Source organism: Cylas formicarius, unplaced genomic scaffold, assembly GCF_029955315.1.
Source record: "Cylas formicarius isolate icCylForm1 unplaced genomic scaffold, icCylForm1.1 PGA_scaffold_9__14_contigs__length_23061073, whole genome shotgun sequence".
NCBI lineage: Eukaryota > Metazoa > Arthropoda > Insecta > Coleoptera > Brentidae > Cylas > Cylas formicarius.
The window spans coordinates 13,480,270-13,507,963 of record NW_026844365.1 but is presented as its reverse complement, the minus strand read 5'-3'; the positions used below and the strand labels follow the sequence as shown (position 1 = coordinate 13,507,963).

Below are 27,694 nucleotides of genomic sequence, written 5' to 3'. Positions count from 1 at the left end.
TGTGAAGGTGAAGGTGACCTGCTTCCAACAGTTACGATAACCCAAAAAAAGGTCTATTTAAAGTTTCTTTTCCTCGATTTTAAACATTGTGAGGCCATAAACGTTATGATGTTACTACAGATGAGCCAAGCTCCACTCCTGATTCCAGTGGAAATAACAAACAAGGGCAGTATGACCGTCACCCATACTTTTTATAAATTGATCTTATAGATAGAGCTAGGGACCTTTGATTCATTTTAGGTTCCACTGGTTGTGTTGAAACTACTTCTAAGGGCACTAAGTCTTAAAATTCATTCTAAGCGAGCACTTGTACTTCTCCCTAGTCGCTTACGACGTATATGGTAACAATCTACAGACCATGCTGCTCAATATCGCTCTTGAAAGGACATCTCAGCCTCTCCAGATTCTGTTTTAAATGTAACCAACCCACTTTCAGGAATTTTAGTTGCCTCTACCATGTTGTGGGGCTATGAAGGTTCGGAAATGTGGATAGATAGGGGTACGCGGGATGATGGAACGAAGGAAGTGCCTGACGAACCACGAAGAACGTGGTTAGGCCGGCATTGTTGAGTTTTCCTGGTCAACGACGGCTGGTTTACGCAACTGTTTTATGTGTTAAAGAACGAAAAAAAGCAATGGAACTTACGCAACTATAAGATCTACATCAATAAATTCATCCATTAATTCGCGATACTCCAAAGACAACAAAATTCAATAGCTCAAAACTTATACATTTTTTTGTGAAACTGAATCAATCTGGTTGTTTGGTGTTACAATTTCTATGGGCCAGAGTATATAAGCGGGGGGACTCTTGCCTTGATACCATTAATTCTAGTCGTCGGATTCGTCACACACATCTCGCGTATATCCCCGGGAAACAATGGAGTACGCCACCGCGGAAGAAAGTTTCGGACGTCATAGTCACATTGTTTAAGTGTCTCGGTGTCGAAATATACTGCAAATAGAATAACTCGGCTGGCAGCTACTTTGCAAGTCGGGTCGCGTAATTGAAAAATAAAGTAGGCGAAAATAAGGTCTCCGGCTATTTGCTCGAGACGCCAGAACGGAAAATGGGATGCGATAAAGTTTCGGAACGTATAGGGCCGCCTTCAGGGCGGCGGCGAAGTAAAATCGCTCGCGTTGTTTGCTCTCGTTAGTTATCGGCCATCCGGTAATAAAAGTATCGCGATTGCCTTCGAAGTTAGCGACTCCGAAGTTTGCGTACTTATCTCGGAAAAAATTGCATGTCGATTTTTGTCTGCTAGCGTGGAACTTTTAGGAGATAGGTTCTAAAAAAGTAGTTAATAAGCTTGCAAAGTTTTAATAAATTTAAGTTCAGTGTACTTTTACTGAGGAATGTAGGTGATTAATCACATGATATCGCAATGCAACTTTGCCATTTTAAGTAACAGTAAGTAGGTGCCCAGAATATTGAATTATACTCGTATTTTAACTTTTATGAAACAAAAACTTTTATTTCGGGATTATACGTTGTTTTTCTTCACCCCTCTAACATTTGTTAAGCCCTTCCGAAGATAGTCAACTTTGTGCACATCTGTATCAGACACTTAAAAATCGTCACTATCGCTACTGTCAATGATCCGCCGTTCTCGATAAATATTTTCTTCTTTTATTACTCGAAGACACAAAAATACAAGAAGAAGAATGTTGTTAATCGACAGGCACGCAAGACAAAAATGATTATTTTCAAATTTATCTGTAAGATAAATAGAGTACAGGTAGTTTCCCTGAACTATCCAGTGAAAACAGTCTCGCAGGGTTAAAGCTCGAGAATCAGGTACAAATACATACCTACTTACTCGAAGGATCACATTCAAATACCTTCCTAATATATACGACCATATTGCAATTTAGATGAAACCCTTAAGAAACAAATCACCCGATGTTAAAATAAAGGATTCTACTTATTCGAAAATACCCCACAAAATCAAATCAAATTTTAAACGGTCTTTTTACGTTTCAAATAAAAATTTCTACCAATATTGGTTTCGGTTCATCTCGGGCAAGACCTACCTAATGCAGAATCAACATTTATTGGGATGGGTTTTACTGCGATCCTGCGAAGGTCTGCGGGTAAGGTACAGTAAAATACTTAAAACATCAAAACAATAAATGCACTATATTTTTGGTCGTACAATATCCTCTTATATTTTTAGATGTTCATTTCAGTAGCTCCATTTTTACTTTGCTCTCTACATTCAAATATTTTTCCTATATCACGTCCTGAAGAAATCTTGAGACTTGCTTGCTTTTTGGATCTTCATTAGTTGTATTAGTTTTGGTTTGATTTTTAATTTGCATCTCACCGATTCCTTGAATGTAATCACACATTTTTGTACACTTACAATTTTATTTTTCATATATCATTTTAAATACTATTTAATTTAAATTATTATTGATAATTAAATAAATATGGAGCTCAGAAAGGGTCTTACACAATTAAGTCACTATTTTCTAAACAGTTTTCATTAATTAATTTAATTTAGTTTTTTGACTACTTATTCCATGGATACCGAAAGAAAGTCATTTCTGAAGAAATGTACCTTCTCCTAAGATTGATTAACTGAAGAATAATGGTACCCAAAAATAATGATTTTTATAAGCGCTGAAAGAAAAATTGTATATTATTAACCTTTATCACACCAATTCAATAGAATCTTGAACAACAAAGAAAGTTCTTAGAGGCCTCGTTTGTATAGAAATAAGATTAAATTAACATTCAATCATAATGATTTCCTGCTTCGATCGTATCTTATTAAATTCTTGATTTTCTCAATGATTGGATATTAAATCAATATGACTGATTTTCCTTTGGTTGGCTCATTGACAATTAAATTTATATGGTACTCTTAAACTGAAATTTATGATATAACATCAGCAAAATCGGAAAGGTTTGGAAATAAATTTTGACTAATTAACCAACTGACTATGTGCATAGAACTAGAGGGGTGGAAAACTATGAAATCTTGTTAGAAATATAAACCCAGGAACTTAAATGAACAACAATGGAATTGAAAACTATGTAAAACACAAGAGTGCAGGGTGGGAAAAAAGTAATTGGTAACCCATCTGTTCGCTGTTATTTTAGTAATACGAGGGGGTACCCAAAAAAAAACCGGAATCATTTTTTATAGAGTATATATTGTTTTGAAAATCACAGAACGACTTTATCCCCTTCAAAATACGCTCCATTACAGCTAATACATTTGTCCCAGCGGTGCTTCCACATTTCGAAACATTTTTTTATATTCATCTTTGGCTATAGCCGACAGCTCATCCATCGTTTTTTTCTTGACCTCTTCAATGTTGTCAAATCGCTGTCCTTTCATGTCCCTTTTCATACGTGGAAATAAGAAGAAGTCACACCGAGCGAGATCAGGCGAGTAAGGTGCATCTGGATCCGTTTCAAGCTGTTGATTCAAAGCACGACATGTTTCAACTCGATGTTCTTTTTGCATGTCAGTTAGAACACGAGGAACAACCCAAGACAACCCACTAATCTTTGATTATTGTTCAGTTGTCTGTCGACCGTCTGTGAGCACAAACTCTCGAATATTTTCGTCGATTTGAGCAGTGGAGTCGGTCATCAATTGACTCGTCGCCATTTTTGAAGCGAACAAACCACTGGTACGCATTTTCTCTTTATAAGCTGTTTTTTATATTGAAACAGTTTCAGCAGCACTTTTACTGAGCAGAAAACAAAATTTCACAGCTGCACGTTGTTCTTTTAAACTTGCCGTCGAAAAAAACGAAATAACAAAAAAACAGCGTTAACAAAAAATGGCACTGCAAGTGAACAAAACGAGTTAAATTTAAAATGAAGGTGACGTTGAACTTCCAATAACTTGTACTATCCATAACCTAGCGGCAGAAAGATGTACTATACAAGCTCTGCGCGCGGCAATTCAATTCCGGTTTTTTATGGGTACCCCCTAGCATATAACCAAAACTACCTATTTTGCAGACCAACAAAAAAGAAGTAACTAAGATAAAATGAACTCAAGAAGTTAGCAAACCTACATCCTAAACGGATCTCCGTCCAACCGATTGGTTGCAAAAAGAAAACGCTGAAAACCGACAGGGGTGGGTTGATTCGAGGCAGCTAGGCAAATGCATCAACCGAAGTGTGAAAAGCTCTCAATGGCAAAAATCTACGCTGTTGACCTGAAATTGTGATCGAGGGCTAATGTTTGAGCACTTGCTGTGTGTAGAAGGAAGAAGGTAGGAAGGAAACAGTTATTGGTATATTTTTTAACATTTACTGTTGAGTCAAGAAAAAGAATCAAACACAAACTACTTGCGAAATGTTCCTGAACCACCCATCAATAGTTCTTTGGCAGCATTTTATATTGACCTTGATCTGGTTGACTGATACCGGTGAAGAATAAGAAAAGTCTATACGAAGATGCCGTGTAGGTACGTCGATTTGCTGATTCCGAAACAAATCAGCAAAGTGCCGAACAGGAGTAAAAAGCATCTCCGACGAGCGTCCCAGATCACCAAATTGAAATAATAATGCCTCAGGTCCAGATGAGAACGGCTGAAAGTGGGGACCCGTACCTAAGGTGGTGGGGGCGATCGGCTGTTCCCATTGGACGCGGCGTCTATACCTCGGGATCAGTTCGTCGTCGATTGCGAAGCAAAGATATTCGTCGACGTATCTCTCGAAATACACGCGTCCGAGTCTCGTTTTTCTCGGTGGTGCGCAAAGTGGGGCTGGTAGTTATGGTGCACGAAGCGGATGCTTTGGATTAAACCAGATTTTTTTTTAATTGCTAATCTCGCACTTCGAAGGTAATTAAAAAAATTATTTTATTGCTTCGGAATTAATTCAGTTTCGCCCAGGCATGCAGCCTAACCATCGCGACGTTTCGAAAACCGTATATTATCGGCACGGTCACGCGAATATGTACCAGTTTTTAATGTAAAATATGTTGCGTGCGGAATATTTTATTCGTTCGAAATTCCCTGCTGGGTATAAAGAGGGTGTTTTTGTTCTGATAAAATAGCGGTAACCGGTCGTTTTGCGTCTGTCGGTTTGCACGGGGGTTGTTTCTTTGTCTAGACTGAAAAATCGTAGCTTGGAGACATGTCGATTATTTTATGGGTTTAAGCAAAAAAATCAAAATATCTAAATAAAAATGAAAGTGTTTTTTCAACCAAGTAGCCACAAAGCAATTTAGATAGATTTTTGTTCCCGCAATTACGGTATGGACAATGCTCATTCTTCAATTTTTTACCACCTGTGTACATAATTTCCTTATGTTCTACCATTTCTACTATTTTTTCCCATTCTGGTCATCTGCTTGTCTTCTTTGGATCTATCCTCAACAACTGAAATATGATAGTCATTTTCAACTTTTTCTTTACCCTTTTTAATGTTAAATCTTCCCCTTCAAACGTTTTCTCTCTTCTTTTCTCTTGCTTTTTGCACGAACAAACTGGGAGAGGGTCAGCTTAAAATCCCAAAAGCTCCATGCAATTGTCAAACTTTCAATTTTCAATTTAAAAGGTGAATCAAGAAGGCAGTTTTATTGTATGTATAATAAAACATATTTTTGATGGCTATAAAATAATATTATTGACATAAGTTGCCCAGGAATGTATAAAAATGGAGAGACAATTAAGAACTAAACAGGACATAGAGCAGATAGGTGTTGCGAAAGTAGCATGATGTATTTAAAAAATTTTGAGTTACCGAAAAGTGCTATATAAGTGAATATTGCACCCAGTTTTTAGATTTTGATAGTTGGTATTTCATGCTTATTAAAAATATATTATGACGACTCCCACATGTTAATTGTACGTCAAGGTATAGTTGTCTCAGAATTATAAGTTTATATTAGATGTTAGATAATGGCAGCTATATATTAAACAATAAATTCAGTTTACTACTACAATATGATTTATTTTTAATAGAACGTACAGGAAAAAACAACATTTAAAAGTGTTAGTGCAAATAAAACTTACAAATAATGGAGTAGAACATTTATCTAACCGTAGTTGTTGTAATACGATGTTTCTGTGAAAAGTGTAAGTGCAAATAATGGCATAGATCATCGAGTAAGTAGGAGATCAAACTATAACCTTTTCTTCTTCTTCAGGTGATGTCCTTCCATAAATCTCTCATAGCACTTTCTTATTTTAAATGAAACAGTCGGTATATTTTTTATGGTCCGGTGCATCCTTCTTTGACTATATGGTTACTCCGAGGTAACTAGTTCCCTGGTCTTCAAGCAGGATTTGAGGATCAAAAGCATTCTACTGAGATTAGTGTAATTTAAAAAAAATAATTTTTGGCCTTCGACACCTCACTAACTGAGAATAAAACGAAAACACATTTTACTCAAAATAAAGTAAAGAACGCGAAGCAAAAAGTGAGTGGCCCAATCAAACCAAAAATTAAACATAAAACTGCTTTGACTTTGCTGTTTATTTATCACATCTTTTGGGATGAAGCAACCTACCGCGAAATTTCTTCAATATTCTAAAAATGAATTGAAATACCAGGTATTATATTTATTTAAAATTAAAATAAGGAAGTTAAGTATTATGAGAAATTTATGAGATATGCCAAAACGAATATTACTTTGAGATTTTCGAGAAAAATCGTAAAATATTATCGCATAGCGCCATCTATTTGCGCACTAAAGTCATCCCAAAAACCACCAACAAATATTACGATCGAAATAATGCACCAAAACACACACGAAATAAATCAAAACGTTCGAAGATTTACCGCGGATAAAGCGAAACCCAAAAAACGCGCACACAAAACATCGAATAATAGTAAATAGCGAAACTTCCTACGGCAAATCTGTTTACGAAGCAGAAAATAACACACTTCGGAGGCAGGGAATCATCTCCGCAGCTACTGGAAATATCTCGCCACTTCGAGCAGAAAGGAAATGGCACAGATAAGGCGGCCCGGATCGCCTCGAACCATAAAAACGTCTGCGAGACTCGCTCTTAGACGACGCTGTGTGTAGTGGTATAATTTTGTTCAATCCCCGACTCTTTTGTGCCTGTACGAATGTATGTGTGTTTTGTTAATGGCGTTATCTGTTGCGTTGCCCTTTTCAGTTGGTCGCTTCGAAGTTTTCAGCCAAATAATTTCATTTGTATGGAAATTACCTCTTTTATTGTGGACATTAAAATAACAAGAAGATAATTATGGATATTTCAACATGGTATACTCGCCTCTAAATTATAATGAAGTAATAAAATATCTAAATGTTAACTTTCAGGTTCCACATTGCTAACTAGTGAGGGAAAATGAGCTTAAACCTTTACTATTTTGACTGACTGACACTGACTTTCAGATCGGATAATATCCTAGATAATTTCCATATTCACAATTTTCAAATTGTCAAGTCATATCCATTTGCTCTGGATAATATGGGCTCTTCGACGAAAAAAATATTTTGGCCTCTACTGCTCCAAACGCCATATTTTTTCTTTTAATATTTTTATAAAATTGTGGGTGATAAAGTCTAATTGACTTGATATATTTCATTTGTTTAAAACGATGACAACCGTATTACATGTTTTTTTGCAATGATCTGATTTTTCTAAAATAGCTGTATTTCTCTTGCGATTTTGTGAATGTTCCTACAGGCTAAAATAAAAATTCATGGACTATCTTTCCACACTAGCGTTATTTAACGATTTATCTACTCCTAATATACAGGAAAAGGAACAGAAAATATTATTTTTTCCTTTTATGACCTACTCACGTGTTTGTACAACAATTGCTTATTAAACTGGCATGTTCGTGTATATGGGTTTATCTTATTAATGAGCCAAAACAGAAAACTAGCGCATTCCGCTATTACGTTACTTTTCTAGCTTGAATTGGATTCCATAGTCTGATTTTTGCCTTTTCTAAATGGTTGTTAAAACTAGACCATGAAAAATAATATAAAAACAATTAAACTATAACAATTAATATAGTTACTATAAAAAAAATATTTAAAACCAACCAAAATATTTTGCAGCTTTAGGCGTATGCATCATTTTAATAATGTTATTTAAAATTCTGCACTTAAATGGCTATTAAAATTGTTATCCCTTTAGAAACAAAACAAAATTAATTAACTTACCCCAAATTTCAGTTTTTGTTTCCTCGACTATCATTTGATGGTAAATCACCTCCAAATTCCGATGTTTCATTACGATAATATCGCTGTTGGCTAGAAAATTACACGTGGTTCAAAGTTCTTCCTTATTGCAGTTTTTGGGTCGCAGTCACTGTCAATATGGCTAAAATAACTTTGTGAAAAGTCAGTACTCACAATAGTTTGAACTTCAGCAGACCTATTAATCATTGAGTCTCGCGTGGCGGAGCTTATTATTATTGTTTGCTGATTCCTCAGCAATAATGCGACAACTAAGTATCAAAAAATATATTTTAAGACTCCGACAAATAGGAATAGTGACTTGCGTTCTAAAAGAAAAGTGACAAATTAAAATGTAACATTGGATTAAACAAAATCTGAAGCGGCATGAACCAAACCAAACATAACATAAGGTATGTAGATGACAACATCGAGAATCTGCAGAGATCGATGAACAAAATAGTTTAGTCAAAAACAATGGATTCCAAGAAGCCCAAATGTTTGGAAATGTTCATAGACCAAGAAAATAATATCCCATTGTAATGAGACAACCCATTCCCTACACCCTATACACGTCGATCAATTTCCTGAACCCTGAATAAAATGTCTTGTTAGAAATATGGGTATACAAAATTATTTTGAAAATATTGACATTTTACATCGCATGTAACAAGAAATAGACACTATATCACGCGTGGAAACAAATTTGATTCTGATTATCAAAAGCAAAATAAGAGGTATTAAAGGTGGCTGCGAAGTAGAAGAGAATTGGATGGGTGCACATCAAACGAACTAGTCAGCGTAGTTAAAAATAAACTTTAGCTACAATATAAATTAAATCGATAACCTACTGACTGATCTACAAGAATAATCGCTTACCTCTTGTAATTGGCCCCTTGATGATTGTTTTGTTTTTTCATGTATTAGTATCACGTTGTCAATTATGGTAAAGCCTCGGATTATTATGATATTTTACAGTATAACCATCCTTTTAATATAATAAGCTCATATTAAAAAATAATGTTATTAAATTAATATAATAAAAAAAATTAACAATTGATTTGCCCTTATGTTATGATGACCTCGGCAAGCACTCACAGCGTACCTACGTACAATTTGAACTGAATGTACGCCTGCGGGTATGCGTAAAAGTCCTTAATACTGTCCTGCATTGTATTTTTTACGCTGCTATGACACGATAATAACTGACTTTCTAGCGCTCGAAAATTAATTAGGCGCTCGCCGTCCGGACTTAATCGTTTCGGTACGCGCGTGTGAAGCCGGCTTAATTCCGGATGATTTAACAACAGGACCTCGCGAGCGTCGAACCGGCTTCGCGCTCACGCTTTTGAGTACATTTCGGGGTAGTATATGGAGGCAGTTTTAAGAAATGATTGGGGAAATTTTCACTTTGATGCTATTTCGCTACTATAGGGTTTAAGTGATAAAAGGAAAATCTTAGAAAAACCTTAAAATGTCGAAAGGTAAGCCTTAGAAGAATTATGGTCTACCGTTACAGAGGAATTGCAATTAATTTCAGAGAATAATTCCAAGGAATTATACGTCTATACGTCCTTCTAGGGAGTGTGGATAAAAACTATGATTTCTGTGGGAAATACTTTAAAATATTGACAAATACTGAAATCAACTTTAATAACAAGTAGTACACCACAGAGGAATTATGGTGTAAAAAAAGGAATCCCTTCTATAGGAATTCCGACTAATTGCCAGGAAGTATTTCAAGGGCATTCCAAGGAATTATAAGTCTAAAAGGAATTTCGGTAGACACTCGGGAAAGTATTGTTTGGAAACCAATATGAAATGTGATGTAATATTGTGTTGTGCTGGTATATGTTTGGGAAATACGTCAAAATGTGACAAATACTGAAAACAAGAGGAAGAGTAAATTTAATTTTTTAATCGCTCAGCTAATCCACAAATTTAACTTTTTTATACTTATTAATTATTACTTGGAACGTCAGAAATTTCGCTGTTAGGCAGGCAGCCTTGGTAATCAAACAAATATAATGCTTCTAGTAGGTTGAAAACGCGAGGTGCGAAATTTTCACGGCAATGTCCCGAAAACCGACCCTATCTGATTTTATTGTTTTCGTTATCTGTTCCCATGGCAACAGGTGTTGAGTGTGCCTTTCCTTCGTGTTGATTATCCCACTTCTATTTTCGATTATCGGTGGAACGACCGACTTCGCGCGATATCTTAAAAATAAATTGAAGTTTTCGATTGCACGAAAAGAGCTTACGTTGTTTTCAGCGTTGTGGATGATGAGGGATGATGTTTCCTTGTTGATCGTATCGGCAAATTTACGTTACACCGCCGAGCAAGTAAAAAAAAAACAACAATTAAGTCCTTTCCTTCAATCCAAAAATTCAAGAAATAAAAAGCATAAACTAAGTGATATATAGTAATTAATAATGTCATCATATGCGATAATATATCATTAAACTTGCGCATTACCATTAAAGTTCACAAAAGTCCCTTTTTACTTTATACTTCTTTAAATCTGGTTCATAACTGATTTGCTTACGCACTTATTTCTGTTCTCCGGTTTTCCGATATAAAACTCCAATCAGTTTAAGTTATTTCACCAATAATAGTCATTAATATTTATTTGAATGATTTAAAACAATCGACCAACTTTCGGTCGTATTGACCGATAAGCGCCGAACCAAAATTATTTCGAACTGATTTTGCGGTTCACTGACACGCCGATAGCGTCATCCGTATAAATACCCCTTATCTTTATTAGCTTTGGGATGTAAATATACCGTCGTCCACTTGACTGTTAATCATCCAGTAATGCGAAAAGTGCACTCCTATCTAAATGTACCTTGGCGCGTCTCTCAAACCTTGTGTGGTGCTGCGTGACGTCACGTCCGATTATTTTGGATCCGATGAACATAAACCTAGGAAATACTGAAAAAGGTGATTGATCGCTTCATTATAAACGTTTTTGCATATAATCTCTATCACTAGCGGAGCATGAGGTCAATGTTCATTTATTTCTATTAATTATAATATCTCGCCCAATTTTGAACATATCAATTTGAAATTTGGTGGGGTTGATACTTCCTAGAAGATCAGATTCTTCTACAGGTTGATACGTTTTTGGGGGTTAGAGGCTTTTCTTTACTACTCTGACATCTTTCAGTTACCGAACTAGGTAACTCGTTCAATTTAGAAGGTTTCTTTTGCTTTTCAATTTTTGTTTGTAGAAAATAAATAACCATTTTTATGATAAAGCATTAAGTTTCCCTATATTGCTCTAAAGAGTTATGCTTGGGCAACATTTCATTAAATCTTGAATGAGATGCAGAGATTAGAACGTTACCTTTAACTGATAAATCCAACGATGCGAAAAATTGGTGTTAAGACACCGGTTAATTACACTTCCGTGGTAAAACATATCCACTTTCATCCATGTTTCTTGTCTATTATTTTATAAATCAAATAAGTGCAGAATATGATTAATTCTTTGGCGTATTCCATTATTGTTGATTCTATCAAACTAGGCTTTGATAAAACAACAAACCTTTTGACTTTTGGCAGTGACATAAATAAACAAATTTTAGTTAAAATCTGTTGATTTTTTTATTAAACACACCAGATATTCATATGGATTAATACCAAATGTCGGAGTACACACAATAATGTTTACCTCGCACTCAAAAATATGAAAATTTTGAAAATACTAGATTGAATACATGAAGCATTTAACCGTCTCGCTATGAGGATTCTATAAATCTAGATTTATTAGAAGACATTCACTTTGACCAAGAGGACGTGAGAAAAACTCTTTCTGAGTTAAAAGAATATTCTGCTCCCGGAACTGATGGAATTTTCAGTAAAATCTTAAAATCGTGTGCCGCTGTGCTTGTAGAGCCTTTTAATAATATTTTGAGAAAATCTTTGGGGTCTGCCATACTGCCGACCCAGTGGTTATCCGGAAACGTAACACCGATAGTATATGTATATGTATGTATGTATATGTAAAGTTCTTAAATGCCTTATAATAAATCATCTGTTACTGTTTTTGATGGACTGCCATATTATATCTACATCGCAGCATGTACATTGACAAGCTTGAATCACTGGACATTATCTCTTGACTCAGGTGACCCGGTGGATATTATTTACCTAGACTTTAGCAAAGCTTTTGACAAAGTGCCACATCGACGCTTGTTATTCAAACTTGAAAAAGTCAGAGTGGGAGTAAACTGCATAGCGGCGATTTCAAGCCACCGGTCGTTCAGAGTTTGGTAACGCCTTTTCACTGCCACAAAACGTGCCTAGTGGTGTTCCTCAGGGATCGGTGCTGAGACCAGTGCTATTCTTAGTGACTACCGTGGATTTGCTCTCCAGCATTGATTCTCATGTGAACGCTTATGCTGATGACACTAAATTGTTTGAAAATCCTTCAACACATGCGGACGTACTGCAGAGAGCCTTGAATACTATTACCAAGTGGTGTTCAACTTGTCGATTCTCAGATGGACCTAGGTGTGGCAGTAACTAATGATCTTGCGTGGTCTGTACATGTATCAAATGTTGCAAAGAATGTTGCGCGTTATTTTTGTTAAAAAATACTTTTAAAAATCCTAGTCCTCTCATCGTTTGCAGACTTTTTACCACTTACATTCGCCCCATCCTGCAATTTGCTTCCTCAGTCTGGAACCCATGGCTATTGAAAGAGTGCAACGAGCCGGTACGCGCTGGCCACTTCAACTTAGATATACACCTTACGATGACCGTCTCAAAATACTTAGTCTGCCGACATTAAGTCAGCGTCGGCTGCGAGGGGACCTCATTCAAATGAGAAGTGCCCTTTGTTGTCTTAAGCAGTGATGAACGCAAGTAGGCGTTCATCACTTTAAACTAAGAAAGGAACAATTCAGGGCTTTTTATAAGTAACAAGACTTTTGGGAAAGGATATTGTCATTGTTAAATTAATAAATATGATAAATTATGCTTAGATGTAGTTCCCAAAAGTCATATAAAATTCCATATTGGATATTTTTAGATTAATTTGTTCATTTATTTTTTATTTAAACACTATTGGAATGTACTCAAAACTCAACATTTTAGAAGTATGTTATGATTTCATAAAGATTTCAGATAGCTGGTGCCCGATGACATCTTTGAAACGAGCGAAATATTTTATTTAATTTAATAAAATAAATGAACTTTGTGGCTGTTATGATCTCGCTACATAAGTGAAGTGCTCGCTGCGTGTCAGTTGGTGCACTTTCAGCAAAAATATCGCGCTCGACGGTTGTTTTCATTGTAAATCTTCGGCGGCCTCTTTAACATGTCCTCTCCCGACACTAAACATTGCCTCGTCGCCAGCAAACGGCAACGGTTGCAATTAAAGCTCTTTGTTTGCGTTTTCGAGCGGCGACATTACTCGTAAATTGAGACTCGCGGCAGCCAAATTGTCGAAATTACTTCCTGACTTTTAGTTTGTCACGCGCCTTGCGAGGTCTGTTAGCGTTGCCTATTGCTTTTATGATTTTTTTTCCAAAGAAAGTTCTACAAGCTACTGTAATACTTGTTTTAAAACTTCTGAGTTCCTCCCGAGTCGGTTTTGTTGAGTCGAACTAGCTAACGATTCGTCAATCATCCTGTTGGTTTCCTCAGAGCTTGATTAGAACCAGCTCGCATTTTACTTTGTACCTGCTTTTAGTTTTATCTTAGTCTTATGCTCTTTCATGTTCTTTGAACTTTGCTGATGTCTTTCGTCCGGTCTCTCTAGTGTATTCTTTGCCACATGGCGCACATGGAAGGAATGCTGGCATCTCAAATCGAATTTTGTCTTTGACGGATCGAAGATGTTGAAAGGTTTTTGGACAAGTGGTAAATCTGGGATAGTTGCACGGTTCTGTAAACAAGGGAGTTGATAACCGATGATTTTTGGGTCGAATCGTGATGTGACAATGCATTAAGGTATCGGTCTGTGTGCGTAGGTTTTCTGTATGTCCCTCATTTAGCTCCGCCCCCGTCAAACAACATAAAAGCAGATACAGAGTAAAACGCGAGCCAGTTTCAGTCAAGCGAAACGTTAGCTAGTTCGACTCAACAAAAAGCGACGCACTTAGCAACTTTTCCTTGTCCAGCTAAACCTGCTTGTTCCTATTTCTAGTGCCTACGTAGAATCCCGAAGCATGGATCGAATCGATATGAAAGGTTAAAGTTTTTTGCTCTTTGTAAAATTTATGTTATGTTAGAGTTCCCAAAGTGTTTTATAAACGAAAATTATGAATTGCGTATATTCGACCGGCAGTTATCCTTCCCACCCTTATTACCATGGTGATCCGCTTCGGGACGAACGAACATTTGATCTGCCATCGCGCCGCTCATGTTTATTAATTTTAATAGACGAGAACTCATTAAAAATCGTAAAAAAGGGATGCGCCCCTTTTCAAAACAAACCCCCCCCTGCTTTTCGACGGAGTAACGTACGTGGTTAATCGTATCGTGTTACTTGAAAACAATCGTAACTCAAAACCAACGTGATGGCCTCTTCTAACAAGTTATAGTCCGCTCTTCAATGTTACGCCGCACATCTTCGCAAATATGTCAAAATAAGTATTTTATTTTCTTCAAAATGCGAAATTGTCTTGCTTTGCTACTTCCAGTCAACTAATAATGCAAAAGCTGTAGCTAACAGAACAATGCTTGATGCTGTATATTTTTTGCGGTTCAGTTCCTTCGTTACTTGATCAAATTCTATGCATCTCAACTGACTGACACTCGACTTTTTAATTTAAAATCAGGATTGAAGTCAAACTCCAATTTTTTAAGGATCTTTTTTCATTGAGTCCAACACGAAGCGCAAAATGTAGAAGTATTATCACAAATATAAAGTAAAGTACCACTCTTACAAAAATGAGACAAATAACATAATAACATATACTTTATGCTTCTGCATTTTCGTTTTACAGTTTGAACAAAAATACAAATTTTCTCGCTTTTTCTATAACCATCCTGTTCATTATATCTGACTGTACAAAACCAAAAGGGGCTGAAACTACTGAAGCTGAGAAAGCACACATTAACTGTTTCATTATTGGTAGCAACTTTTGGCTCATCCGTTTGTGTGATATAGCGAAAACGCTGGCCTCCTCATAAACACTACAAAAACTAAGGCATTTACCAAGACACTTGTTCAGGTTCGTCTGTTGATGGTGCTGCGGTGGAACAAGTGTCTTCATACAAATATTTGGGGAGCATCATAAATGATCAATGTGATCCAAAGAAAGAAGTCAGATGCCGCATAGAACAGGCCAGAAAAACATTCTTGAATATGAGACGACTTTTCGTGAGATCAGATTTGAGCGTGGAGCTCAGGGTACGCATGGGCAGATGCTATCTTTTCTCGGTCATCACTAGAAGAGAAAGTAGATGCATTTGAAATGTACATTTACCGTCGTATACTAAGAATATCATGAGTCCAAAAAGTAACAAACGTAGAAGTTTTCAATCGCATGAGACAACAAAAAGAACTAATGCTTACCATCAAAGAAAGAAAAACTGGTTTTATTGGGCACATAATGCGAGGTGAAAAGTATGAACTTCTGCGCCTAATCATAGAAGGCAAAGTCCAAGGCAAAAGGTCGGTCGGCAGGCGCCAAAACTCTTGATTGAAGGACATTCGACGATGGTTTGGTTGCTCATCGCTCGACATCTTCCGTATGGCCGTATCTAGAACCGCGTTAGCTATTTGGATCGCCAACCTTCGAAAGGAGACGGCGCCATAAGAAGCAGAGTTCTACAATATTCTCGAAGATATATTGTAAATGTTTCCACTGCTCTACAGCATCTGAGATAGCGTTTTTTCTCTGCAAAATATCAAGAGCCGCTGATATTGGTTTTAAAATGCTTAAATATTCTGGTGCTGCATGTTTAAACCCAATATTTGACAACTTGTTTTAAATGATCGGATCAATTTGATTGGGTTTTTCATCACAGGTTTTTAATAGCGCATCCCACTTACATCTTTAAACGATCATCAAAGCTATTCGCGTTGCCTCCTGCTTGACTGAATTATCTCGAAGATACTTAACAAGTCTTTGCACAGTAAAATCACAAAGCAGCAATAAGTAACTTTTGAGTCCGTCTTTTCCCCCAAAGTTTTTCTCTATTTGCTGAAAACATTTTACCTCGCAGTCATATAGTGATTTGCAAGAAATTGGGTCACGCACTACTTCAGTCAAATATTATGAAGTATGAGGTTCTCCCAAAGTATCAATAGTTTCGTCAAGAAGGGCTCGTCCATCTTCAGTTGTTATTGTTTCACATATAATTGGGTCATTGTAGACGTTTGCTCAACCGTCAGTATACATATTTACACATTGTCCTGGCAGAGAAGAAACACATTTTGCTTTTCTCTCCTCATAGATATCATATAAAACGCTTGTCGATGACTGTTTTCTTTATGGCGGCGTATAACCAGGTCTTAACTGAATAGCTTTTTTTGCTTCGGAATTTTCAGTTCATCGAAAGCTCGAATTAGTAGCAAAAATTGCCTATGCTATTTGTTTGTTTCTTTTTCAGCTGTTGATGTTCGCATTACGAAACTAGGCAGAAATTAATCCGATTTTCCGTTTTTTTCTTTTTCTTTGTTGGACTTTGCGGAGATTTCTAATTGTAGTAGCAAGATCCACAGAAATGTCAAGCGACATTGGACTGCCTAAAAAGAAAATAAAAGCATTAAAAACATGATTTATAAATTTATATTATTGTTAATAAATGATATACCAAATACGCGCTCAATTTTCCTTCAAAAATTAGTAAAGGGTTTGTTGAACTTTATTAAATTTATAAGTTTAACTTTTTTTTTAAATACGTTGAAAATCGTGTACATTCGTTCCTAAGATAAAGAAATTATACGATATGAATACGAAGTATTTTTTTATGTATCGTAAAAATAAAAATAAATAGGTATCTAAAAATTATAAACATTAACATAAATAAAATATGCATGAATTCATATTTTGGCAAGAAAAGACAAAATAAGTAATAATAAAATTAAATATTATTTACCTACCTGTATTCGTTTCTTGCTGCTTATTATCACAAACATCATGGTATGCTTTAAGTCTTTCGAATATCCCTTGAATTTTTTTTTACAAATCGCTCTACACTCAGAATTATTCAGATTTGTTGTTTTAATGTAAAATCGGCATATTTCATTTTATTTTCTTCCAGAGTTTTAAATGTTTTCACCTAATGTTCTATTTTCCAGTATTTTATCAAATCACCGACTAATTATGCGAGATGTATTCGACAACGACAATTTATAGATAGGAAAAAAAGGTCGCTTCAGAAATTTTCTTGCAAAAAGCGCATTCTGACAAATACTTAGTGTGTACATTCTACTATATTGATTATAATGGCTTTAAAATATTTTGTAATTACAATTACAATTCATAATTATAAAAAAACAACGATTTTTGATTTTTTCTTTATGAAAATCAAAATTTGCCCAGCACTGCATTATATATATATATATCAGAATCATATCTTTTTGTGTAAATATTAACATACTGTTATTAGGTCACTTCATGATTTATTATTCAAAAGTCTCTTTTACATCACCAAATTTACATCGTAATTGGAGTCACGTATCGGAATATACTGCTCATCGGTTCTAATGTAAATAACATTCCCGCATACTCCAGGTCCTTAGATAATTTTACGGGGTTTCAATCTTTCCTGAACGGAAAACTAAAAATACAAAACTAACTAAATTTTTGCTATATTTTTGAAACCTAAATTTCAATAAAATTCAGCAAGATTTTGTCAGTTGCCACCTAATGATGGTGCACAGTTACATCTTTTCAATTTTACTGTGAAGTCACAATGGTGGATGGAAGAACAAATGACAAGGAAATCAAAAAGACTCTAGAAAAGTCCGGGGTATACCTATTGAAACTGTTAGTTTGCTTTTTTACATTTAATTAACTTTTTTTTATCCTCATTTTTTGTTGATAACATACCTGTATTTTTTCCATGTTTTCTATATTTTCTTCATTTTAATGTCAAATACAAAAAATGAAAAATAAGCAAGCAAATATGCTCCGGGACTTAATGTATTTTTTTACATTTATGTTACTACAATTTGTTATTTCGGACATCTTTTTCCTTTTGAAACTACCTGTGGTTAGAACCATGGAAAAACGGACGCCACATTCTCGATCGTTTTGTTTTGAGTCGAACTGAATGGTTTTTCAAGTAGAAACTAATGGCAAGTAATGTAAATTCTACTAAAAACGTTACATTACATATCATATCGTGAATATTCAATGTAAGTCTCACGTTACCGAAATAAATAAACATGTAGTCATCTTTAATGCAGTATTATCCAAAAGTTCCGTGCCATGGATGACACCTTTGAAATAATTTCTAGGTCTTCATTCATCATATTTGGTGACAGAAAAAAAATAAGTGTGAGTAAGAATTTTCAAAATCCAAATGTGTGATTAAAAAAGGGAGAGGGCCCTAGGAACTATGGAAAATATCAAACAAACAAACAAGATCAATTGCGCCCACTCTGTACATATACAGCCGCACTACGACGTCGTCTCTCGGTTTACACAAACATCCTCGAAAGCGTACGCACAAATAAATAATCTTGACGTATCCGACTGCAAACCGCGTTAAAAAAAGGACATAATATTTCACTCTGTTTAGTTGGTCGCCCTACTTTAAACGCCAAAGTGGAAGATTTAATACCCGCACCCGACGAATGCGCGATTACCAGAAATTTCGGGAAATTGAGATAACGCCTCTCGCATTAAAAATAAAAGCCACACACCGATTTTTATTAAGTGGCTTTTTCGAATTCAAACAATAACCCGCTTTGTTGTATTCTTTATTGACTTAATAGGTGACGAAAATCTGTGTGAAACGCTCGGACTATTGTTATTAACGGGTGACTAACGCCGTGATAATGAAAACGATGAAAATAACATTTGTTAGTTTGTACGCGATCGAGCTGACGCATGTCGATGGATAAAATCTTTTGTCTGGTTTCGTGATAAAATCGGATCGATGAATTGGCTGGAAACCAGCTTTGAGCTTTACAATTTACTGCAGTTCGCAGTTTGTATGCCAAGTTACCATGTGTATCAAAATTACCGCTAACTGCTTAAGTATTACTTAATTTGCAAGCGATTACCATCGTCATTTGCCACGTCTCTTTTCCACTGAAGGTGGAGGGGAGACCGAAGCAATCCTACTATACTTTGCTCACTTTGCTACCGAGTGGAAGCAGTAAGTATTGGGCCCAAGCAGCTCAGTTTCTCAAAATATGGGCGGGGTATAAAAAAAGAAAGTAAATAAATCAAAGGTTGGAAACCGGGGCGCCAGCTAGGACAAAACCCCGACCTATACTATAAGTTAGTGATAGTGACTAGTGTCCCTGCTCACTAGCCACCCAACAAACTCACAAAGTTAACAAAGTTCGAACCCAAATAACCAAAAACCAAAATAGATAATTAATAAATAATCCGGCACGTCAGTTTAAATCTCCATATATTGGCTCAAGGATACACTAAGCACAGGAAGCTTGGTTACGATCAATCGTTTACAAATAACTCTTACAAATAAATGTTTCTATAATTGGGTACTTTATTTTTACCCTAACTGAGCTCTTTAATTTATATTGATATTTAAAAATTGAAATTTGTATTTAATAGGAATAAAATTAACTGAAACGTAAATAGAGGCCTATCTGTGATCCTCCACTTACCAGCAACGAACGAATCGGGCAAGCTCTAAGATGGCTGTCCTGTATACTGCCTACGGGTTCACCAGTCAGTAGGATAGGCACGAATGCTTATCACTCTTGGACGAGGAGATATGCACTGCAACGTCCTGAACGGAGCTAACTTGAAGACTTGACGAATTCTTGGGTTGCAGAATTCATAACACGTGCCGTCCACGATGTAAGGAGGCACCAAATCCAATTGAACCGGAACTAGGGAAGCCAGTACCAAATGGGAAGCCAAAACCAGTCCAATAATCAAAAACTGGTTCCAAAAGGAAAACCAAATCCAAAACCAAAAACCAGAACCCTACAAAACAAAATAATGAGTTGCGGTGTTCATAATTACTTGCAAAGCGTGAAATATATTGTGAAACTTACGCCTGATGATCGTGGGTGGCGGTGAAGAGTGCCAGGTGCTAGGTTGGTTAGCTTTAATCCAGCCTAAGCTGTAATGTTCGGGACGTCCAAGCAAAATACTACCAACAAGACGACGATCCGCAACTTCTATACGATTTCAATCCGGTTTAATCCTCGAAAACGACGAGATGCCACAAACTTATTCGGATTGAAATCTTGCAACCACTTGCACCGGCGGAAATCGTAAGGCCCAAAGAAAGAAAGATCGATGAAGTTTCACAAAGTTCCAAAAAAAGAGACCGATGGTGCTGGCAATACGATGTTCGGTTCCGACACCACTAGGGTCAATGGACCAATAATGACAGAAGTTAATCAACGCAAGGAGACCAAATATTACCTAACTACTACCCGCTATTACCAATAATAATCAATTATTACACACACATGAATGAGATTACACAGTAACGTCTTAGGAAATCGAAGACGAACGTGGGCCAAAGGTCGAGTGCTTAACTGTACTAATGGCCTAGTGCATTCGCGTTGACAGAGGATTGAAATATAACCTCTCCAAAACAAGTTTAAATAAATGAATGCAAGGGACAAGAATAGAAATTGCCGTTAGTTCGGAAATAAGAAGGAATACATGACGATCATCTCGTGCAATCCAACCGCATTCCGCCGTAACATCTCAAATTGCAGCAAAAATGCAAGGACTTACACTTATTTACATTTATTTTAGGACAGGCAAACCACACCAAGCAATTAAACAGTTACAGTGTGTTCGAACAAAATGAAGTAGTGAAGAATAATTAGCAATACCAGTAGCTTTGAGGATTAAGACAGTGTGTAATTGTGAGAATAAAACATTAGGTAGTCTCCGAGCATTATTAACCTACATGTGAGAAACATAAGTCGAAGTAGCTAATGACAAATTGAACCCGTTACACACTACCAACCATTTCCATTGCAATGATCTTGTTTCGGCTAAATTAATGACAGGTAAGTAAAGAAAACTTCGAGGACACTAACAAAAATAACATGAGCAAGAGGAAAAACGATATCAGGGATCGAACTCATTGAAAGTGTAATCTTGCAAAAGAAATTTCCAAATAATTGATTAATTTATAAAATTTCCTCAAATTACCACAACCCCCGACCACTGTTATTTCGCTAATGATAAATGATTACCACTATACCTCCACTAATTATCACCCACCGCACTAAATTACAACTACAAAAACCTCTAGCTAGATTCCCTCTTAATTTATTTTGATACTAAGGAAATTTGTCATCCATTCAGTAAAATTTTAAATCGACTCCAGGTTATAATATTTTCGTGTATAACTGTATTACTCAGCACCATATAGAATAAGACTTCAGTTTCACAGCTATGAGAAGCACAGTACAGGGTTATTTATAATTTATTTCTGCCACACTACAAGACATATTATGGTATGTATCCAATATGACCACTGTGCGTTACAATACAAATGTCGAAACGGTGGCTCATTTCTTGCCACACACTAATCAGCTGATCGTTGGTTATGGAATTCACTGCTTTATAAATTCGATGTGGTAGATCTTCGAGGGTGTCAAACATAGGAGGCATAAAACACGCTTTTTTACTTAACCCCAGAGATAGAAATCGCAACGAGTGAGATCTGGAGACCTGGGAGGTCACAGTCGATACGAGTTAATCTTCTGCTCCTCCCTCCTCTTCCTATCCAACTAGAGAACTAAAACGTCTAGAGAGAAATGAGGCGGCACATCATCTTGCATAAACATTAATTAACCTGAATCATCTTCAATTTGGGGAAATAAACAGTTTTGAAGCAAATATGTTAACACGTACACCTTGGCGGCACGGAAGTATGATGTTTAGTTGCCCAAATTCTAACGTTATTGTGATGTATTTTACCAGAAAGATGAAAAGTGGATTCATCAGAAAAAATAAATCGTTCAGCGAAATTTTCTTCTTCCATATCGTCTAACATGCTACTGCAAACTCTCGTACGTTTTGTTGTGATCTTCTGCAATAACTGCAGTTTGTATGGCTTTATGTGCAGACGATGTTGGTCGAGGAATGGTAAAATCTTTGCTTGCTCGCGATGTGAATTTCTTTGGGATCCTTTTGTAAAGTGTACGAATACGCTCTACATTTCGTTCGATGCCCCTCGTAAATTTCCTTATGATGCGGAGATTGTTTATTAAATTGATGGCGAAATGGTCATTGAACAATGGAGTGTAGAACACCAAGAAGCTTCTCCTGTGGTGTCGCCATTTCACTAAAGCTTGCAAATAAAACAAGACCAAACCTCAGCGCCAATGCGGCCATGATTGAAACTTTTACCGTGGTAATGACAAATTTTACACCTTCCTCCATCTTAACTTTAGAATCACATCACTTTTCCATCTTTTGTAGTTTGAAAAAATAAATATTTGAAATCTGAAAATTCTTTTTGAATTACCCTGTGTATCAACTTTTATTTTTATAGTACCATTAGTTAAGGTTATGCGCACAGCATGGTTAACTGATAATCAAATACCTACTTTTTCGAAACCACTGTATCCTAAAGCCAAATATAACCAGGGGCGAAATAGATTGCCCTAAATGGAATACAGCCGCCAGAAGATGTCAGGCAAAGTTATTTATGTGAGTCGGTTCCTGTCTCGCTTCATCGATATCGTATCGATAACGAGCCATTCGGTAAATCAAGACAAGAGGCGTTGCAAACGGAGACACAATGACGGTAGCCTTAAAGCGACTTCTGGTGACGTGGCCTCCAGAATCTTTTTCGCTCGTTTATCGACGTACTCTTCGTCGGGAGTGAGGGGTGTTTTGCTATGCACTTGCAACAGCGGGAATTACCAAGGAATTATCGGAAATTACATGGAATTAAATACAATTATTTAGTAACAAGAAATTTATGCTCGTGCGAAAGTTTTCGTGAGAAATTTCACTTAATGAAACAGCTAAAACTAAAAAGAATTGTTATTTTATATTTTTATGTTTACAAAGTGCAGAAACGTGAAAATGAAAGGAAATAAAATTGTAATCCTATGTATTTTCCGGATTATTAAAATAATGGTTTAGTTTTTCTGATTTTTCACTTAACCAGACTTGAAAGGGAATGCAAGATAGTCCATTATGGATGCTGAAGATTTAGCACAGAAAGAATGTTTGTCCTAGTGAAATTTTGGTTTTAGGCTGGGGATCTGTTATTGCTTTGACCCGTATGCTGCGACTTATACCAGATTACGGTTTTTGTCAATTCCTTAACATTTTAAGATGGGATTCCCCATAGTATTAGTGAATTTGGTTAAACGAGTACAGGAAATCCCAATCCATGTTATGTGTCTACGTGGTTGTATTTTATGTTTACCCTATAATACCTAGTTTGGTGGTCATGCTATAACTGTATCAGATGTTGATATATTATCTAATGGATATGAATATAATCATTGGAAGAAACGCTTGGAGCCTAGGACTGACAATTGACCTGGACAGTATTTATTTGCCAGTATTCTTATTTTCATTTTAATTATCTTACATTGCCTTAAAATTGTAATATAAGTGTACTATAACACCTAATTGTTCAAGATTTGTTCTAAGCGAAATGGTTTGCATTTATTTTTATATAGAGCCGCGCCTTGTGTGGCGTCGGGTGTAACGCTAGATACGCGCCATCTGTCACATATTCAGCGAAACGATTTAGGTTAGAAATTTACGGTGGTACAAATGTGCCGCTCGCTCGAAACTGTAAAGATTTCCATGAACCATAAACTCCAATACAGGTTGTTAACTGTCTTTTAAATTACTTTTTTGATGGTCGCGGAACACAAAAATTTTACCGTCGTGCTGCGTCGTGGTTCGTTAGGAATTTGAAAAATTGTTGTTGCAACGTCGATCGTATACTTTTATTGCTTGTAGTTTTCGTACGGGAACGATCGGTGCCTTCTAGGAATAGAATTAGACAATATAACCCAATTGTGGTCAAGTTTTATAAGGTCCAGTAAGTCAAATCACTAAGATTTCAAGTTTTGGTGGGTATGGTTGGTTCAAATTACACCGTTGACTAACACTAATGACATAACTAGAAGCGTCATTAAAAATGATTGCAGGACTGGCTTAAGTCAATTTCGCTAGATTTCTTATTAAGGGTTGAATATTGCATATGACAATGAAAGCAATTTGTTTTGTCATTCGTCAGCTTTTTATTAAGATAAAGTAATATATACAAAGTAAAAAAAAAACACTTCAAAGGAAATGACCAAGATATCATAACGAAGGCACATGTCTATAAAAACGTTAAATTTCTTATCTATACATACCTTTACAAAACAAAAGATGTAACCAATGGCGTCTGACTGTGAGAATGCCTGTAATTCTACATTTATTTTGTTTTAAAGCTGTTAATTCGTAGACGTAGAACATATGTGCGCAGTATTATAGAATCACAAAATAACTGGCAATAGTTATGCGTTTTACAAAACTTCTGGATTCCTCCTGCGTCGGTTTTAGCTTAGTCGAAATTGCTGACGTTTCGCCAATCATCCTGTTGGCTTCTTCGGAGCTTGACTGAAACTGTTTCTAAGCAAAAACCGACGCAGGAGCAATCCAGAAGTTTTGTAGGAAGCATTACAATAGCCTGTGGAAGTTTCTTTGAAAAATTAAAATGGCAATAGTTATGTTCAAAGTATCAAAATAGTTGTCACAATTCATATATACATAATTTTCTAGATATTGGAAAGATATATTTGTACTAACCCTTTGGAACACTCTGTATTTAGTGCTAGAAAAATCTAAGGTTGAGAGCAAATCTTCACTGATCAGCAGTTTGAAGTTGGTTTAGAAACCTGAATTTTTACCTAGTTTTTACCTATGGATAGCAATGTTTAGGTTTGGAAAAAAGTTGAACTATAATAAATGAATTGGAGTGAGTTTTGCATAAAAAAGCATTTTAAATGTGGGCAGAAAATAATCCTTGCAAACTGTCGTCAGCTGTCAGAAATTTTAACATTTTTTATATCACAATAACGGTTAATACTCTCTGATCCGAATTTAATTAATGACCACTTTGCTACATTTTTTCAGAATATTTCAAACTGTGACCAGCAGGTTAACTACAATAATAATCATAGATGAGATAAATCAAATTTTAAAATATTATAGTCCTTTCATAGATAAATATATAACACATATTTATAAAATGCTGCTTGGAAAAGAGTTACTTCCCTGGCAAAAAATTAGGTGTCGATATAATCAGTGCATGTGACAAAAAGTTGGTCAGCATATTGGTACTTTTAGATTTTTCAAAGGCATTTCACACCATTGCTCACAGTTTGCTTACAAGTAAGTTAAAGGTTTATAGTTTCTCATCAGCATCGTGTAGTTTAATTAGATCATATCTATCAAACAGATTTCAAAGAATATTCGCTAATAAGACATATTGCGATCAGGTTGTTTTGCTCTCTGGGGTCCCACAAGGCTCCATTTTAGGGCCATTGCTCTTTTTAATTTTTACTGCTGACATTTTGAACTCCGTTCTGTGCAGTAGGGCATTTGCCGATGACACGCAGCACTATTGTTGTTTTGATCGCGATTTACGTATTATATTTGACCTTTCTAGTGGCCGCCATAATTTCCGTAAGTAAAAACAGAACAATGCCTTTAGTGGGTAGACTTGATATTAAAGGTAATGATACTAAATTAAAATTTGTAACTGCCGCAAGGACTCTGGGGGTTGCAATGGATACTCAGCTTCAGTTTAAGGAACATTTAAAATCTATTTTCAAAAAAACCCATTGCTCACTAAAGATGCTTTGTAATAACAGACATATAGTAGGCAAAAGTTTGAGTCGAAATTTATGTGAGTTACTTGGCTTGTCTAACTTTAATTATTGTGATTTTGTCCACTACTAACCAAAACTCATGTCTCAGTTTTCTCTATGAGATTCGAAAATTTGATCATACTTTTCATCTTATAAATTGGCTGAAAATGGATGCTCATAGAAACCTTGTTTTTTAATTTAAATTATTAACGAACCCCTTGCCTAACCTCTACGAGTGAGCGACCAATATTTCATTTTAACGTACATAATTTAAATATTCGAAGAATTATCAAACTTGCAATGGTGGGACCGCCGGTGCGTTGTTACAATTCATTACTCAAAACTGTTTAATCTTCAACGTTGAAACTTTCAAATACACAAAATTATGTTAAATTCGGTTTAAGCTAACAATAACATTTTCATATTGGTAAACTGTTTATGTTTTTTATAGTAATTTTTTTAATTTGGTACTGACCCTGAAAGCTGTTAAAGTTAAATGTCTTGGTTAAACATGTCCACATCCGGTTCAGTAGAGTAGCTTTTAAGCTGCGCCCGAGTTGTGATAAATTTATGGTAATATACTCTTTTTGATGATATATTACACAATAAAAAGCAAAATTCTTCTTTTTGCAATCCTTCCTTTTTGCACCCGCAGTTTAAAGGATATGCGAGACCGTCGCAACGCACAGGAAACGCCAACTCTGAACGCACTCGACAATTCAAAACAAAGAAACGTTTCGTTTGGTTACGGCGTGCATGTCAAATCGCTCGGCCCGGTGCGAGCGAACGTATCCATAATAAAATCTCCGATTTTATAGCCGTCCAACGCGTTGAACCTTTCAATGGGAACAATATGCGACCCGATGACCGAATAGGTGTCGCGAATTCCTTTGTACGCGTTCCACGCGGGGTGTCTCAAACGTACACAAACTCGCTCGAGAATTGGTCGCGGTCGGCCGGCCAGAAAAAGAAGAAGAAGAAAAAGGGGGGCCCGACGTTCGCGAGGGAATGTAGACCTCTCCTCGTCCGCCTATAAAGTATAAAACTTTTCCCATATAAAATACTTTGTGAAATATTTATACCACTTTTAGGCGATATACGGGCGAATAATGTCGTCGATCTCCATAAAACCGCTGCGCGAGTAGAAAAATATTCATTTGAAGGCGGTCTAATATAGCGAGAGTTTAATATATCCTTAACCCACGCGAGTAACTTAATCCGCCACGTTAGGGTTAGTTTTACAACTATCCGCGTAAATAAACTTTTACGGGCGGTTTTGTTTTGAGGTTATTTTTATATATACATACACTAGGCTAAAGATAATTAAAAAGGAAAAAAACTTCTATCCTCCAACACAAAACCCCCCTCGCATTCACAAAACGGACAATAAAAGGCTGGTTCTTGTTATCTCCCCTTTTACATGAACCTTTTTTAGATAGAGTGGAGGAAGTTTTATATCGAACGTAATCCGCTCTTTAATATATATACCGTTTCCCTTCAATCGAAGCAAATACTTTCCACGGAGCTACGTTGTAAAAGAAGATAATCAGCCTAATTGATTATTAGGCTTCCGATAAA

The 27,694-nt window shown here is 36.1% G+C and overlaps 1 protein-coding gene across 2 annotated transcripts in view; it reads left to right on the top strand.

The window, feature by feature from the left end:
• The first annotated feature begins 4,654 nt into the window (after positions 1-4,654).
• The window catches only part of LOC132707557 (discoidin domain-containing receptor tyrosine kinase B-like), an 82,030-nt gene continuing 58,990 nt past the window's right edge, over positions 4,655-27,694 (top strand). For both annotated transcript variants that reach the window (XM_060679458.1, XM_060679457.1), the window contains exon 1: positions 4,655-4,815. The gene's annotated coding sequence lies outside the window, so the exon portion shown is untranslated. The remainder of the gene's footprint in view (positions 4,816-27,694) is intronic.